The sequence below is a fragment of the Heterocephalus glaber genome, unplaced genomic scaffold, assembly GCF_053883595.1.
Source record: "Heterocephalus glaber isolate CG9 unplaced genomic scaffold, H.glaber_assembly_v1.0 deba00001543, whole genome shotgun sequence".
NCBI lineage: Eukaryota > Metazoa > Chordata > Mammalia > Rodentia > Bathyergidae > Heterocephalus > Heterocephalus glaber.
Genome location: NW_028258336.1, coordinates 3,696,026 through 3,714,193, shown reverse-complemented (window position 1 = coordinate 3,714,193; position 18,168 = coordinate 3,696,026). Strand labels below are relative to the sequence as shown.

At 40.3% G+C, this 18,168-nt stretch overlaps 1 protein-coding gene across 19 annotated transcripts in view; it reads left to right on the top strand.

The window, feature by feature from the left end:
* The first annotated feature begins 904 nt into the window (after positions 1 to 904).
* The window catches only part of Erbin (erbb2 interacting protein), a 129,027-nt gene continuing 111,763 nt past the window's right edge, over positions 905 to 18,168 (top strand). For 3 of the 19 annotated variants that reach the window (XM_087189543.1, XM_087189537.1, XM_021243001.2), the window contains exons 1-3: positions 1,441 to 1,870; positions 13,961 to 14,043; positions 17,809 to 17,950. The gene's annotated coding sequence lies outside the window, so the exon portion shown is untranslated. Of the gene's footprint in view, positions 1,871 to 13,960; positions 14,044 to 17,808; positions 17,951 to 18,168 lie in introns of all 19 variants that reach the window. The other 16 variants (XM_087189539.1, XM_021242991.2, XM_087189538.1 and 13 more) reach the window with 14 other exon arrangements.

Below are 18,168 nucleotides of genomic sequence, written 5' to 3'. Positions count from 1 at the left end.
CTCTGGGTAAAACAAGGACGTCTTGCCTGTTAACATATTTAAAACAAGAACTGCAAAAACTGTGCAATGTTATGGTTGAGGCTTTCTAAGCCATATGTGTTGACAGAATGCTTAGGAGTCTCTCCGAAATAAACGCAAACCCTGCCAGGCTGAACGATCCTGCCAGCGCAATTCAACGACTGCACCGCTGAAACCGCTGGGGCTGGAAGCCTACATCGCATTCGCATTCGGAGGGGATCCAATGTTTCCCCTAACAAAGGCACTATCTTGAGGCAATTTCGCGGCCCATTTCTCCCCTCCCAGCGCCAGCTTTGTCTCCCCGCCGGTGCGAGGCTGCCATTCGGAGAGGTTCCAGCTGCAAGGTTGCGAGAGCAAGCTCGGGGTCGGGGCCCGCGTGGGAAGCTCTGTCGAGCTGTTGCGGCGGCTTCCTGCAACCTGAGCGAGCCATTAGGGCAAGTTGGAGCGCAGCAGCTGAAAGAGATACCTGCTGCCTTTAAATCGGGGCTGGACTGGAACAACCTCTTCGCAGCGATTACTGTCGTACAAAGAAACTCGATAGGCCGAGGCGGTAGAGGACTTGCGGGCGGCCCCTCACGCAGGCCGGCGTCGTCTACGCTCCCCCTCGCTCGGCTCAGGGCCAGGCCCGGGCCTCCCGCCGCGCCTAGCATGCGCCCCCTCCCTCCGTTGCCCCTGGCCCGCCGCCGCCGCCGCCGCCGCCGCCGCCGCCGCCGCCGCCGCCGCCGCCGCCGCCGCCGCCGACGTCGGCCCGCACCGCCCCCGCGCGCTGACTGGCTCGCGCCGGCCCTCGGCCCGACTGTTGGCGGTTGGGGCGCAGCCGGCGGGAGGCCGCCCCGCCCTCCTCGCGGAGTCGCCGCGCAGCTTCTTCCCCCCTCGCCGCCGGGGCGGTGGCGCTGTTGTCGCCGCGGCCTGCGAGGCTGTAACTCCCCTCCGCCGTGTACCTCCTCCTTTCTCTCTGCTCCCTCCTCCCCTCCCCTCGCGGTCTCTCTCTCTCTCTCTCTCTCTCTCTCGTGAAGGTGGCGCGGCAGCGCGGTACGAAGCCTCGGCCCCTGCCGCGGCCCCGTGAGCTCCTGAGGCCGCCAGGCCGCCAGCCCCCAGCTCCTGGGCTGCTCGCGGAGGGACCGCGGCGGAGAGACGGGAGAAGGACGAGCGGGTTCGAGGGCGAGTGGAGAAGGCGGGGACAGAAGGACGGACGGCCCGGGGAGGGGGCCGCCTTCGAACCTGCCCGGCCCCTGGGCTTCGGCTCGGGGCGGCGGCCGCGACGCGGGCGAAGGGCGCGGCAGGCGGTATCGAGACAATAACCTCGCCGCCCGGCTTTGGGGGCGGCGGCGAGGAGGCTGTGGCGGCCTAGTGCGGCCGAAGCTCTCCGCGCTCCAGGGCCGCGTCTGGGCACCCCCGGGCCGCGTTCCGCCGCCGTCGGGAGTGCGCGGCACGCGGGCCGCCAGGAGCCCGGGGTTCTCGGCGGGCGCCCCCTCCCCTCCACCTTCGCGGCGTGCGCCGGGCTGGTTTTCCGGGTTCCCCTGGACGGAGTTGGATCCTGGTTTTCGCCAAGGCAGGAAGTGAGTTTCGCACGGCAATTCCGGGCGGTGTCACGAGTGAAAAGTTTTTTTTTCCTCCGGCGGAGATCCTGGTTGGGGCTGGGAAACTCCTGCAAAACTCGAGACCAGGAAGCCAGCCCTCATCCCAGCCCCCACCAGAGCCACCTACTCGTACTTCTGGAGGCCACTCCACATCCGCTCTCACCGTACTGAGAAATTCGGCTGGATCCCTTTATAAGTGACTCACGGAGGGAAGGAAATCATGTCAAGCGGAGCCTTGAAAAAGCTGCCCTGAGACACTGTCCGACAGAAAGGTAATTATACGAAAAGTGTCTGGAAGTCACAAAGTTCATGGTCCGGAAAGCGGACGGTACTTTATAGTGTTTTCCATTTTGCCGAATTGCCCTAAATTGTTCTTTTTTCGTACGGGAATGGATTTTATTTTGAGAGCTAAATACTAGAACTGATTTTCACCACCTTTTACCATCTGGACTTTAGGTTTGTTTTTTTTTTTAAGAGGTTCTAAGAATGTGGTGGGACGAAAAGTTTTCAGCAACTTGAATAAAGAGTGCCTTTGTTCAGCACAAGGTCCAGATATTGTAGTTTTCCAGGACATACACAATGTATGTTAGATTGCTGAATATGGCAACTTTTGTTTTGGGAGAAAGTTAGGTTGCTGCCGCGGGTGGTTTTCTGCCTTTGACATGGCTGCCACATTTATGTCGATTGCCGATTATTTTGTTTTTTGCGGTAATCATACATGGTGATGTTTTTGTTCAGGCCCTTATAAATATTATTTAGTTATATTTTAGAAACAAAATTAGACATTCTTAGTTGTTTTTCCGAGCGGATAATGGCTTTCTTTTGTTGTAACTATAATGCTAATGCTTGTTTGAGTAATTGAAAGCAAGTACTGTGGCGTATTGTAACTGATACATTAAGAAAAGGAGGTTGTAAGTATTACACATGGGCGTGAGTTACAAAGCAGCACACACCTGTAAGTAGTTGATTTGTTAGGATTTCTATGCAATTCAGAACAAATTATATTAGAAAGTAAAACTAAATTTAAAATGATTTTTGTGGGAATCGCATCTATTGTGTTAAGCTGTACTTTTGAATTGCACCTTCTTTATTTTTGTTTTGGCCCATCTGTTTTTGTTTGGTTCTGCTTAAAAAGTGATAGGTACTCAGTGTGAGGGCAGGAATTCATGAAGCCTGGCAGACATTCCACCACCAGTCAGAGTTATGAACCCTGCTGAACCAATGGGTAGTCTTCACAGAATAAACTAGTTTTGATTGCAGCAAACCCACACTTTTTTCCGTGGTGTTGTGGTGTCTTTTTACAATTTAGTTTTTCTCCAGTACTTTTGTGGTAAAGAGGGATGAAAGATAATACTGTACCTTTGCACAGATATTAAATAAATATGGTATTCTGTTGGTTTATATACTTTGATGTTTATTTTAATCAAATGCTATCCAAGTAATTACCGGGAATCTGAGGAAAAAGTTTATTTTCTTTGGTTGAAAGAGAAAAGGTACGTGTTAAAGATCACAATCACATTATTTCACAATTTGTTTTTTGCTGCTTTATTTTTATAAGTATATTTAAAGAAGAGGATCTTTTAACGATTTATTACTGCCTGTTTTTTGTTTTGTTTCTAGAGCTTGTTCTCTGAAGATTTTTCTTTTTAAACTCTTGGTAAGATTTGTGAACCATCAAGTAATTCCTGTTACGTAAAATTACCTTTATCAAGGAATATAAAGTGCATAACGTCTACTTTTATGATTTTGGGACACATCATTTGGAAGCAAAAGAGGTTATTCTTGGGGATCTGAAAGAGGGGAATAAAATAAATGGCATTGAACTTCAATTTCCTTATATGGATTATACTTGGCCTCAGAGCAACAAAGCCTTAATAGAGCAAGTCTTTTACAGAGACTTACAACTTTTCAAAGATGGTTTCTCTGAATTAGTAAATTTTATATTATTAACATATTCTAGGACTTGAAAAAGACTAAATCCCTGTTTTTAGAGGCCATTTCTTTTTCTTGAAGAAAGAGTAGTGTTTAGATTCTGATAATATATTTTTAAAAGTGAGGTGTTCACCTGTGTAGTTGTGTTTGGTTCTTTTTTCTCACCTTCAGTAATGTTTTATTTTGTGGTTTACTTAAAATTCAATTTAGCACTGAATTAATGAATTTTAGATTGAATGCTACCATAGAACTATAAATACTGTCAGTCTTATTTAAAATTTTTAGGGTGTGCTTTTTGTTAATTAAGTGATAATTATAGAGACATTTTGCATTTGTTATTAGTAAATCTAAAATCCTGTTTAGACATCCTTGTTATCTAGCTAAGATAATGCATTTTAAAATTTCAGAAAAATAGATGCATATTTAGGCATTTATTTGCATTTTTTGTACCGTGATTGCACTTTTAGGCATTTATTTGAAATGATTGCTAATAGATAATAGGATGTAGAGTGTAAGCTGCTTTTGTTGTAGAAGTAGCTTATGGCAGTATTTAGGATTATGTAGAATTTAAAAGATTTTGGATAGCAAAGTAATTTTCTTTTTTTGTAATTGCTGTTTAGCCCAGTTCTTTATAAATACCCTCTGTTGCTTGCATCTTCTTTTTTTTCTTTTTTTTTTTTAATTAAATTCTTTTATTGGTACGTTGTAGGTATACAGCACAATTACATTTCTCATTGGGAATTGTACCTTTACATAATGCATCTTGGTTCTTATTTTTTCCCCATTCCTAGCCCTCCCTTCACACCCTCCACCCTTCCCTATTTACAAAGACTTTATTTCCATTTTTTCCATTTCTCATCATTTTTCCTTTCCCTTCTTTCCTTTCCCCTGCCCCTCCCACTACCCCTACCCCTTTGGACCTTTTCTTCCTATTTTACATTATCGATTATTCATTCTAATCATTGGGACATTTTAGGTATACAATATAATGACATTCATCATTGGAGATTTGCACCTTTACATAGTCTCTCTTGGCTCTTATTTTTCACCCTTGCCCAGCCCTCCCTTCAACCGTTCCGTTCCTCCCTATTTACAAAGATTTTGTTGCTATTTTTCCATTTTCTCATATTAATCCCATTCCCTTGTATCCTTTCCCCTAGCCCTCCCACTTCCTTCCCCTTTGCCCCTTTTCTTCCTATTTCACATTACCTATTATACATTTAGTCCTTATTTACACTTTCAGTTTCTCACACCAGAGAAACTATTTGGAATTTATTCATGTGTGTTCTATTTATTTCACTTAAGAGTATCACCTCAATGTGCATCCACTTAGCTATAAACGTCTCTAATTTCTCATTTTTTATGGCTGAGTAGCACTCCATTTTATGAAAAAACCACATTTTCTTTATCCAGTCTCCAGTTGATGGGCATTTGGGCTGTTTCCAAGTTTTAGCTATTACAAACTGCGCTGCTATGAACATGGGCGCACATATATCACTGTGGTATGATTCTTTTAATTCTTTGGGGAAGATCCCCAGCAGTGGAATAGCGGGGTCAAATGGGATTTCCAGTCCTAGTTCTTTGAGGTATCTCCATACTGATTTCCACAGTGGTTGCACCAGTCTACACTCCCACCAGCAGTGGAGCAGGGTTCCTCTTTCCCCACAGCCCCACCAGCATTTGTTATTGGTTGATTTCATGATAGCAGCCATTGTTTCTGGAGTGAAGTGGAATCTCAGCATTGTTTTCATTTGCATCTCTCGAATGCCAGTGATGTTGAACATTTTTTCGTGTATTTATTTGCTATTTGTACTTTTTTGTCTGAGAAATGTCTGTTCAATTCAGATGCCCATTTTTGGATTGGGTCTTTAAATTTGGGAGGTCTGATCTTTTTAAGTTTTTTATAGATTCGAGATAGTAGACCTTTGTCTGAGGAAGAGCAGGTGAAGATTTTTTCCCACATGGTGGGTTGTCTCTTCACACTGCTGGTGGTTTCTCTTGCTGTGCAGAAGCCTTTTAATAAGAAGAGATCCCACTTGTTGATTGTTTGTGCTAGTTCACGGGCAACTGAGGTTTTGTTCATAAAATCTTTTCCTACACTGATGTCTTCAAGGGTTCTCCCTAACCTCTGTTCCAACTGGTTCAGTGTTTCTATTTTAATATTTAGATCTTTAATCCATTTTGATTTTAGTTTAGTGCATGGTGAGAGATACAGGTCTAGTTTTAATCTTTGGCAAGTGGAAGCCCAATTTTTCCAGCACCATTTATTAAAGAGGTTATCTTTCCTCCAGTGAGGGTGTTTGGCTCCTTTATCAAAGATGAGTTGGCTAAGTGTGTCTGGCGTTGTTTGTGCATCTTCTAATCTGTTCCACTGGTCCTCAAGTCTATTTCTTTGCCAGTACCATGCTGTTTTTATCACAGTAGCTTTGTAGTATAGTTGCAGGTTGGGGATTGTGATACCCCCTGCCATGTCTCTGTTACCTAGAATTGCTTTTGCTCTTCTGGGTCTCTTCTTGCTCCAAATGAATTTTTGGATTGTTTTCTCAAGGTCTATGAAGTATGCTGCTGGGATCTCAATTGGAATTGCATTAAATCTATGTAGCAGTTTTGGAAGTATGGCCATTTTCACTCTATTAATCCTTCCTACCCAGGAGCAGGGGATGTCTGTCCATTTTCTGATATCATCTTCACTCTCTCTTTTCAGAGTGCCATAGTTTTCAGAGAAGAGGTCTTTGATTTCTTTGGTTAGGATGATTCCTAGGTATTTCAGTTTTTTGGATGCTATTGTGAAAGGAATTATTTGCCCTATTTCTCTCTCAGTGAGTCTGTCATTGGTGTAGAGGAAAGCTATTGATTTTTGTGTGTTAACCTTGTAACCAGCTTCTTGACTGAATTTGGTTATTAAGTCTATGCATTTTCATTTTGACTCTTTGTTTTGCTCATTCATTTCTCTATCTGCTTTATTTACTTACTTATTTTTGGTAATATCTGTGTTATAAACCCATAAAGATGCCTTATCTTTTTCTGACAACATGTATTGTACCTCTGTTCATAATGGATTGATTATAGTTTGTTTTTTTTTTCCTGGTACTGGGGATCGAACTCAGGATCTTGAGGCGGCAGTGGAACCACTGAGCTAAATCCCTGGCCTTGTGCAGTTTGACTGCATATTTATTTGTTGTTGCCATACAAAATACAGATAAGAATTGGGCTTTGTAGTGTTTACTTTTGAATTACCTAAGGAAATTGGTATGTCATTGTTGCCTCCCACTTTTCTTTGTTTTTTCTTCCACATTATTTTCTCTTTTTGGTTGCCTATTATCAGTAACTGTTGGACTGTGCTACTCCCACTTTTCAGATTTAACCTACTTTAGCTTTCTCCTTTGGCTTTGGTTTCATAATGATAAAAAAGAAATCTAGTGCGGGGGATGTAGTAAGTAAGTGGTTCTGCTGCCTGCCTGCCTGGCAAGTGCAAGGTCTCGAGTTCGATCACCAGTACCAAAAAAAAAAGAAATCTAGTATTTAGCTTTTTCTTCTAATTCCATTAGCTTCCTAATTTTATAATTGGCTTCATTTACTTCCCTTATTTTTTATGTTTGATTAGATTTAAAATTTTGTCTTTCCCCCTTTTGAAACTTCTATTAGTTCATATTTTTCACCTCAGAAATGTTCAAAACATGCAGTAGAAAAATGTATTTGATCAGCCCTATTAATTATATTTCTTTTATCTTCTAAGTCAGTGTGTGTGCCAGTATTTTGATATTCATTACTGTACTGTTTTGTTTTTATTTATACTTTGTTTTCTCATTTTCCCCCTTTGTGTTGCCTCCAGAATTTACTGTTGAAATTGTATTAGGTTGCTATATAATCAATTTTGTGTCATGACTCTCAACAACCCCTTCTACCTTCTAGTTTTACTATCTTTTTCGCCTTCCTAAGCATGTAAAGTTTTTTCTTTTTCTTTGCACCTATTTTGTTTCATTAGCTCCTATCTTATCTCAGATGTCTTCTGTCCCTAAAATTTTGAAATTATCTTTTTTTTTTTTTGCTTTCTGATATAAGTACATGGGAACTCTGTCACACACTTTATTCTTGTCACTTCAGATTTTGTCCCAGACATTGGATGAAAGCCTTACTGTGTTGTATAAATTATAGCATGTAAGACAATAAATGAGTACCAGAAATTAAAGCTTTACAAATCTGGGGGTCATTTATCTGTCTTGTGAATTTAGGTATATAAAATATAATAGAAAAGCTAGGAAATAAAAATGACATCTATTTAATCAAAGCAGGTATTATAAAACCTGGGGACTTCATTCATAGGGACATCCTTATTCAGAGCCCATTTACCTTTTTTATTTTGTTTTGTTTTTTTGCCTTTTTTGGTTTTTTGAGACAGAGTTTCACTCTGTAGCTCAGGCTGGCTTTAAACTCACTATGGAGTCCAGGCTGGCTTTGAACTTATGAAGATCTTCCTGCCTCAGTCTCCTGAGTGCTGCAACCATGCTGGGCACAGCCCATTTACTTTTTTTTGGGTCCTGGGACTTGAACTCTGGACCTTGGACTTGTGAGGCAGGCTGCGGAATGCCAAGCTAAACTCTGAGCTAAATCCCCGGCCTCATTTACTTTTATACATGAGCTATTTCTTGACTTTTTGGTGTGCTAGAAAGGGTGAAAAAGGCACATTGACAGCATTATAAAGTTATGACCTATGGTATTACAGTAAAGGAATAGGAAAATGGAAAGATTGAATAACTTGGAAAATACAGATGCTCAACTTAGGTTGGGCCCATCATAACTGGAAAATACTGTAAGTCGAGAATGCACTTAGTACAAAACTAACATAGCTTGCTTTTGGACCCCTGTAAAGTGAAAAAAATCAAGTCAAACTATTAATAAGTCAGGGACCATCTGTAGAGTAGTCTGGGATGACTTATTTTGTGGCAGAGTGCCTCATATATTTCAGTTGTCTGTTGGAGGAGTTACTCTACTGTTATAACATTGTATAATTATGAGAAATTGTAATAGCCAGAAGGACACTGTTCTCAAGATTTTTGGTCTTAGGATTCCTTAATAATCGCACAAATGATTGAGAATCTCTAGGAGTTTTAGTTTATATGGGTTATTTATTACATTTCCTGGATGAGAAATTCAAGGAATTTAAAAATTAGGCCTGGAGATGTAACTCAGTGGTACAGCACTCGCCTAGCAAGCACAAGGCCTTGGGTTTGATCCCCAAAGTCACCAAACAAAACAAGAAAACAAAAAAAAGTATTTTGTAAAATAATTATTGTTGTGACTTGGAATTTCTGCTTCAGGCCCTCCTTTGTCCATAAAATCAGTGAATGCCCAGATCCCTTTTATAAAGTGGTATAGTTTGCATACCTCCAGACATCTGCCCCATACATTTTAAATCATCTCAGGATTATCTGTAATACCTAAAAAAATGTAAACGCTAAGCACATAGTTGTTAAACTTCATTATTTAGGAAGTAATGACAAGAAAAAAAGTCTCAATGTCTGGTACAGGCGCAATTTTTTTTCCTGAATATTTTCAGTTGGCTGATGGTTGAATCCATATATGGTGGATTCCCTAGATGTTGGTGGAACCCATAGGGTATGGATGACTGCAATTTAGCAAGAAGAGTATGGCAGTTGTATTTTGCAAGTCTCATGTGTTTGGTTGGTTGGTTGGTACCGGGGATTGAACTTGGGACCTCGTGCTCGCAAGCCAGGGAGCAGAACCACTGAGCTAAATCCCTGGCCCATCATGTGTTTGACTTAATAGAAAACAGCTCAATTCACATATCAGTTTCTTCATTCCATTTGTTGCAATATATTGTTTTGGTTGAAGTCTATGAAAAAAAAATCCAGCCTTAAACAAGTATATGGTTAGAAAAGGGGAGAGAATATTGTCATAGCCTTTTTAGATAGTTGTGGGTAGTGTTAGATACTAAAATTGTATATGCCAAATTTAGCAAGTACTACAGGAGCCCCTCCCTCCTTTTTTTTAAGTACTGGGAATCCAACCCAAGAGCTCTCCACCACTGAGCTACATTCTCAGCCTTTTAAAAATTTTCATTTTGTGAACGAGTCTTGCTAAGTTGCTTAAACTTGTCATCCTCCTGCCTCAAGAGAACTCCTTTGGTACTGTGATTGCAGGTATGTACCCATATGCTGGTTTACGCAATGGTTGGTTAAAGGTTAGTTGCAGTTTTGAATCTGAAATCGTATCAGTGAAATTTTCACTTAACTTTTTAATTAAACATGTTTCTTTTGTACTTTGCATGTATCTTTTACCCATTTATGATTTTGTAACATATATTGGCCATTTGGAAAATACTGGTTCATTGACTTACACATGTTTTCCAAATGTTGACACATTTTATTATATAGTTACAAACAAAAATAAAAAAATTGTTTATAGGCCCCGGGGATTTAACTCAGTGGTTCCGCCTCCTGCCTCGAAAGCGCAAGGTCTGGAGTTTGATCCCCAGTACCAAAAAAAAAAAATTCTTTACAGTTTCATTACAGATATAGTTTTTATTTTATTTTTTGCAGTGCTTGAGATTGAACACAACACAGGTAGGCAAGCACTCTACCACTGAGGTTCACCTTCAGCCCTCACTTTTTTTCATTTTTAAAACTTTAAAGATACTCTCAAGAGCAAGTGGCCTTTAAAAATAAATCTGGGACGGGCCAGGGAGTTAGCTCAGTGATGCTGCTGCCTGCCTCACAAACACAAGGTCCCCAGTTCGATCCCTGGTACCAAAAAAAAAAAAAAAAAAATCTGGAAATATACAATAATGTTACATATAGCATTGATAGGATTGCCTTTGTTCTTGGTAAGGTGCTTGTAGTTTTGCCAACTGTTAATTTTCTACTGTCATTGTAAACTGTCCATATGATAAAATGTTTTTTTTCTTTGAATAATGGGATTGGTCTTGTGCATGCTGGGTAAGTTCTCTACCACTTAGCTACATTTTTATTTTTATTTTATTTTGAGGCAGGGTCTTGCTGGGTTGTCTAGGCTGGCCTAAAACTTGTGATTTTCCTACCTTGGCTTCTCAAGTAGCTGGGATTACAGATGTGAGCCACTGTGCCAGACTGATTTTTATTTTTTAGTTGTGTTTGTGGTTTACATGTAACCCAGAATCTCTGAGATATTGGTTATTATTTTAACATTGTTTTCTGTAGTTGAAGTTTCGATTTTATTGTGCTTGGTATGTTTGTTATGCTTTTATTTTTTCTTCCTATGTGAGATTTTTCATGATGGTCAGAGTTTTGTTATGCATGGCGTGTATTGGTCATTTAAGTGTACTTTCCCAGCCCAAATCCATACAATACTTGTTCTTGCTTTAGGAATTGCTAAGAGGAAAGGGAGGAGTATTTGACTAATGTGTTTCTCCTTTAGGGTATATGAATAGCTTGACTTCTTTTTTTTTTTTTTTTTGGTTTTTTGAGACTGGGTCTCACTCTATAGCTCAGGCTGCCCTTGAACTCACTATGTACCCAAGCTGATCCTCCTGCCTCAGCCTCCCAAATGCTGGAATTACAGGCATGTACCCAGCAGGATAGCTTGACTTCTTGGTACAGGTGTTTTTTGTCCTTCAGGAGGTACTCATCCTATTTTTGCAGTCATACTATCAAATAATACAGAAAGCTGTACTAGACCTTTAGTCATGTAGTGTTCTACTATGGTTTTATTATCTGGTTGACTGACTGCCTAGGACTATTGTGGCGAACCTATGGCATGGGTGCTACAGCGAGCACACAAAGCCCTCTCTGTGGTGACATCACAAATTGTGTGTGTTTTTTTAAACTAAAACTTCAGTATTCAGGTTTAATTTTAGTGTTGGCACTTTGTGATAAATAAGTGGGTTTTGGGTTGTGGTTTGGTCACTTGATTAATGAGTGTCTGCGGTGGTTGAACTAGGTGATTACAAGTTTAGGGCAGTGGTTGGAAACTTGCCGGGCAAAGTTCAGTGTCTCTGTAAACCTCTTACCTTCTTTGTCCTCAGTCTTGAAGGAGGATGAAATGTAAATTCAGGGCTAATCAACCTTGTTTTGCCAACCTTTAAAACAAGACACTCCTTAAATGATAAACTACCCTTATGTAGATCTGAGACCCAAAGATTTACAGTAACAAAGGACACAAAATAAAAGGCAAGCTTTGTTATAGTTTGTTATCTAGAGGATATTTGTAGGCCCAAGTGGAGAGTCATGGTTTTTACCAAAAACTACCTTTACCTGAGTGCATTGAGAAAATACAAATCAAGATTTTGTGAGTATCAGGCTAGTGGCCCCAGATTCTTCCTGTCTAGCATCCCTGTTAGTGATTTCTATGTCATGACTGTGTCAAGTACTAACCAGTGGAATTTAATGCATTTTCCATGGTGACTAAGCTGTTGCCACACATAGTACGTTGTAGCTGTAACCTTTTTTTTTTTTTTAAAGCACTTGGGATGGAATCAGGGTCTCACATATTCAAGGCACTGTACCAGTGAGCTCCCCACCCTGCCCCTCAGTGGCTATAATTTTTGTAGTTTGAGGTGTTACAACAAAACTAGCACAATTTTTTGTGTTTTTTTGTAATTTTGAGAACAAGGTCTTGCTGAGTTGCTAAATTGTCTGGGCTGAGCTCAAATTTGGGATCCTCTGTATTCTCCAAGAGCCATGCCTGCCTTGAAGATAAATTCTTAATGTATAATTTAGCATCCTCAACACATAATTTTGTTTTATTCTTTATTGAGAACTTGAACTTTTTTCCTTAAAGGAAGTATTTTATGTTTTTTCTTTGGCATATCTGAATTGCTAGTGTAACTTGCTCTTTGGGGCTATTATTAAGAAAAATAAGGGTTACTTGAACACAAGCACTACAATCTCTGCATAATTGATGTGGTAACCTAAAATGGCTATTAACTGACTAATAAGTAAGAAATGTATTCAGCTTGGGATATGCTGGATAAAGGGATGGTGTAGCATATAGTGAAAAACTTATGAATTGTTTTTAGAATTTTCTATTTAACATTTTCAGACTATGGTGGACCACAGGTAACTGAAACTGTAGAATATGAATCCCCAGATAAAGGGGAGTTATTATATTGTGTTTTGTCATCCTTTCTCGTAGTGCATCTGATATTCTCAGATTGCTTTCTGTTCTTGTTTGTGGTATACCCTTTCTAGATTTTCAGCACTACTCCATATGTTTTGATTTTTTTTTTTCAAATTTTAGGCCAGGGATTTAGCTCAGTAGTTCTGCCGCCTGCCTTGCAAGTGCAAGGTCCTGAGTTTGATCCCCGGTACCAAAAGAACCCCCAAATTTTAGTTTTGGAGACAGTAATAGACATACAGAAAAGTTGGAAACATTTGTTGCTGAACCATGATGTCTCATGACCTTGAAATATTTCCATCTTTATTTCCTATAAAAAAGGAAAACATCCTCCTACATAATGACATGATAATCTTCAGTCTAAACATTAGTTGCTCTAATTATTCCATTTAATTGGCTTTTTTTGTGTGTGCTATTGGAGATTAAACCTAGGGCCTTTACACTGGGCCTTGTCCTCGACCATTTTTTTAATTTTGAGGCAGGTCTGACAAATTGCAGGACTTGAATTTGCAATCATCCTGCCTCAGCCTTCATTTATTCTTGAGCCATACTTTTTTTTTGGTACCGGGGATCGAACTCGGGACCTTGTGCTTGCGAGGCAGGCAGCAGAACCCCTGAGCTAAATCACCAGCCCGCCTTCTTTTATTCTTCAATCTGAAACATTCTATTTTTACTTTCAAGATGTTGTCACTTTTGAAAATTATAAGCTTAGTTATTTAGTAGAATTTGATATTTTTCAAGGTTAAGTTATGAATTAGATTTCATGGTTAGATTTTATAGTTAGATCTTTGGTAGGGTTATAATAGATGTGATGCTGCATTTTTCTCATTGTGTTTTAACAAGTGCTGGCAAAATTCAGTTTGTCTCCTTACTGTGATTCTCACTTTAGGTGATACAAGTTGTGACTGCCAGATTTTTCCTTTAGATATTTTACCATTTGTAATTAATAGATATTTTGCGGGTTAGGTAGTTTGAAACTATGTAAATATTTTGTTCCATATCGGATTATGTATTTATTTACATGTACATGGATACATGGTTTCCTCCTCACAAGATTATAATCATCTGTCTGTCTGTCTGTCTGTCTGACTGTCTGAGACAGGGTCTTGCTATGTAGTTCAGGCTGGCCTTGAACTCATTAGCTCAGGCTGGCCTCAAACTTGCAGCACTCCCCTTGCATCAGCCTCCTGAGTGTTGGGATTACAGGTGTGTGCCACTACACCAGCCATTGTCAATTATTTTGATGCTCAAATTGTTACTGATTTGGCCAGTGAAAACCCCTTCCATATGGTGTATTGTCTTTGTTTTTTGTTTTTTAGACAGGGTCTCACTGTGTAGTCCAGGCTGGGCTTGAATTTGCAGCGATCCTCCTGTTTTAGCCTCCCAAGTGCTGGGATTACAGGTATGTGCCTTTTTTTTTTTTTGAGATAGGGTCTTGCTGTGTAATTCAGGCTGGCCTTGAACTCACTTTGTAGCCCAGGTTGGCCTCAAACTTGTAGTGATCTTCCTGCCTCAGCACTCCTGAGTGCTGGGCTTACAGGTATGCACCACCATATCTGGCCCAGGTGTCTTATTTTCTTTTTTGACATTTTTTTGAGTACTTCCATGCTTTTTAGCACAATAAAATATTCTACACTTACCTTTTATTCTTTCATTATTTTGAATGGAAAACGGTACAAACCAAGGTCTGAATGCTTGTGTTTATTGCTTTTGGGGTGTTGCTGCTTCTGACTCTTGGAGTATAGAGCTAGGGAATATTTTTATATGTGTAAACATAGTTATATTTATATGTATTTGTATGTCTATGAAGAAACCATGATTTCAAAATAGCCTCAGTTTTAATCTATCAGTGCAGGATTTATCCTAAGAATTTTTTTCATTTCATATTTGTAACTTATCTCTGAGAGTGAGAACTAGTTTCTCTCCTTCCTCCCTCTGTGTGTGTTTGTGTGTGTGTGTATATGTGTATGTGTATGAAATCAAACATCTGTTCAGACATTTTGAGCCAGAAGTCCCTGTAGTACAATAACTGATTCTAGTGGGATAAAATTCCATAAAGTATAAAAAAAAAGCTTTAATTTTATAATAAAGTACAGTTAGGTAAAATAGTTCATTCATCTGTAATTCCAGATTTCATTCCAGTAATTTCATTCCTCTGTGAAAGGTGGATTTCGGGGTGTGTGTGTGTGTGTGTGTGTGCGCGCGCACACACACACGCGCACATGTGCAGTGCCCCTTATATATGCTAGGCAAGTGCACTACAACTGAACTATATCCCCAGCCTGAATCTGGTACTTTTATTGTCTAACCTGCAATTCTTCATGGAAATGTGTAAGTGCAGTGATTTGGGTGCAACTTTTTTCATATTGAAGTCCTATTGTTTGTATCATCCCAGAGTTTGGAGCATGTATCTGTCTTCCTGATGATGGTTTTTAGATCAGTTTGACTCTTTGAGGTGGGCATGGGGAGGGATGGACAATATTTGTATTAGAAGCAGTGCAAGAAACCTTTAACATAAAAATGAATCTCCTCTTGCCAAGACTGTTACCTATCCTAGAAAAAATTGGTTTGACTTTCCAACCCCTGGAGATTTTGGAAGTAATTTAAGATATAGTGAGATATGCTTTTGTGAGCAGGTCTACTTTCACTCTTGTAGAAAAAGATATAAGGATCTTGGCATCATCAAATGGATCCTTTGGGAGACCTGTTAATTTTTGTGGACTTCAAAAGATTTAGTTTATTGTCTTGGTGCTAAATGCAGAATAGAAGGGACTGTATATATTAGATGCTATTTGATTTGGTCATGGATACCTGATAGTAAGCTAGTGTCTTATCTGCCCTTTTTTTGATTCAGTTCTTTTTTTTTTTGGTGCCAGGGATCAAACTTGGGACCTTGCGCTTACGAGACAGGCGCCAGAACCACTGAGCTAAATCCCTGGCCTCTGCTCTTTTTTTGAAAGCATTTCCAAGTGAGAGACCTTAGAAGTCATTTCCCTTATCTTCCTGATGTTAGTTATTGAAATTAATACAGTTCTTATCAATTTTATCATGTCTATAGAGTGAGATAAAAGTAGGATAGGGAGGCTAGTAAAGGGAAAAGCAGTGTCATGTTTTTGATAGGCAAAGAGCTAAAAGAGTTACCAAAATTTTTTTCTGATCATAAAAATAGTCTTGCTATAAAGATTCAAATACAGTACAGAATTATATAACATAGAAAATAAAAATTCTCCATAATGGTATCTCCCAGGAAACTGCTCTGTGTTTAGTTAAAAATGGAGGATGGGGCTAGGGATTTAGCTCAGGGGTTCCGGAGCCTGCCTTGCAAGTGTCAGGTCCTGAGTTTGATCCCGGGTACCCCCCCGCCCCCATTAAAATAAAAAAAAATAAAAATGGTAGATGGAGCTGGGAATGGTAGTGCATGCCTGCACTCCCAACACTCTGGAGGCTGAGGCAGTAGGATTGCCTTGGGTTTGAGTCCAACCTGGGCTACACAGTTCAAGGCCAGCCTGAATTACGTAGTGAGACCCTGTCTCAAAAAAATCCCAAGTGGCCGGGGATTTAGCTCAGTGATTTTACCGCCTGCTGTGCAAGCGCAAGGACTGGAGTTCGATCCCTGGTACAAAAAAAACCCCCAAAATAACAAGACCCAAAAATTGCAAGGTCCAGAGTTTGATCCCTGGTACCAAAAAAAACACCCAAAAAAGGTAGATGGAATCAAGTTCCCTTTGAAGAGTTGCTATCAATTTTCATTTTTACCAGTAGTATATAAAAGTACTTCTTTGTGTACATTTTGTAATAGAATGTATATTAGTTGTCTTTGTTAGTTTTTTTTTTTTTTTTTTGGTACTGGGGATCAAATTTGGGACCTTGTGCTAAGAGGCCGAACAACTGAGCTAAATCCCCAGCCCTGTTAGTCTGTTTTTGTTAGTGAAATGCAAGTAGCTGAGTAGTTATAAAGAAAAGAGGTTTATTTAGCCCACAGTTTTGGAGGCTGAAAGACCAAATATTATAGTAGTTTTGATTTTGGTATGGACCCCTTGGCTGAATCACCTATGGCCCCACAGTGGCGGGAGCATGTGCAAGAGAGGAGGAGACCATGTGGCAAGACAGGAAGCCAGGTAGACACTGAAATTCCACAGTCCCTTTGGAGGACATGCTCCCAGTTGACATCAATACTTCTCACTGACCTCACCTCTTACTCTTTTTGTGGTGCTGGGCCTCATAAATGCTGGGCAAGTGCTCTACCCCGAAGCTATATCCTCAGCCCTAGGCACCACCTCCTAAAGGTTTTACACCAGCACCCTAAGGACCACACTTTGGCACATGAACCCTTAAGGTACAAATCACAGCATTGTCTTACAATACCTTTGCAATCTGAGTGATACAGTATACTGTGTAAGAACATAGACTTTGGAGGCTGTTATGGTTTGGGTCTGAATGTCCCCTCAGCCTCATTTGGTCAGAGGTGGCTGAATCTGGAATGTGTGATGCTGGGATTAAGGGCCTTATGATTACTAAACCACTACTAACCCTGGTAGTCTGGATGGGATAAAAGGGGCAGAAAGACACTGGTAAGGTCTCTTGTTGGTTTTGCTACTATGTGGGTCCCATGAACTGTTTCTCCTCTTTGACGCCCTCTGCCATGTGTAACTCTGCCTTGGAGTCAGCTGATAATGGACTGAAACCTCTACAAGATGTGAGCTAAATCAACCCTTTCCTCTTTGACTTTGGGTGTCAGAAATTTTGTCTCAGCAACAAGAGAAAAGTAATTAAGAGGCAGAGTGCTTGAATTTAAATCCACTATTTAGAAATACTGTAATAACATTGGCAAGTTAAATGTAAGAATTCTTTTAGATGTAGTGTATGTGTTTGTGTGCTTTGTTTGTTTTGCTTGGTTTTTATTGGTTTGTTGCTTATCTGTATGCGTTGGTTATGATGTTAGCTGCGTAGAAGTTTAAATTCTAATGTAATCAAATTTGTCAGTACTTTTGCTTTCACTTTGAGATAGGGCCTAATTTGTACTTTTCATAACTTTTTCTAAGGTTTATTTTTTAAAATTTTGGTGTAAGGCAGTAGTCATCTAGCTTTATTTTTGCTAAATTTCTAACATGTTTTAACACCATTTGTTGACTAGGTAATCTTTTTATATGCTTTTTTTCCTCACCAGTGTTGAATCCAGGGAGAGATGAGCTACATCCTCGGCCCATTACCTTGTATTTTATTTCAAGACAAAGTCTCACTGAGTTGCCTAGGCGAGCCTCAAACTTGTGATCTTTCTGCCCTAGCCTCACGAGTAGCTGGCATTCCAGGTATGCATCACCATGCCTAGACCATCAGTGATATCTATGTTTGTCCTTGGTATGCGTATGTTAGGTTTAGATCTAAAGTGTCTCCCAAAAGTCTCATGTGTTTAGAAGGTGATTGGATCATGGAGGTGCTCTGCTCATCAGCAGATTCATCCATTGATGAATTCAGTTCCCTAATATGCTGTTGGGAGGTGTGGGGCCTGCTTGGAGGTGGGTCAGTT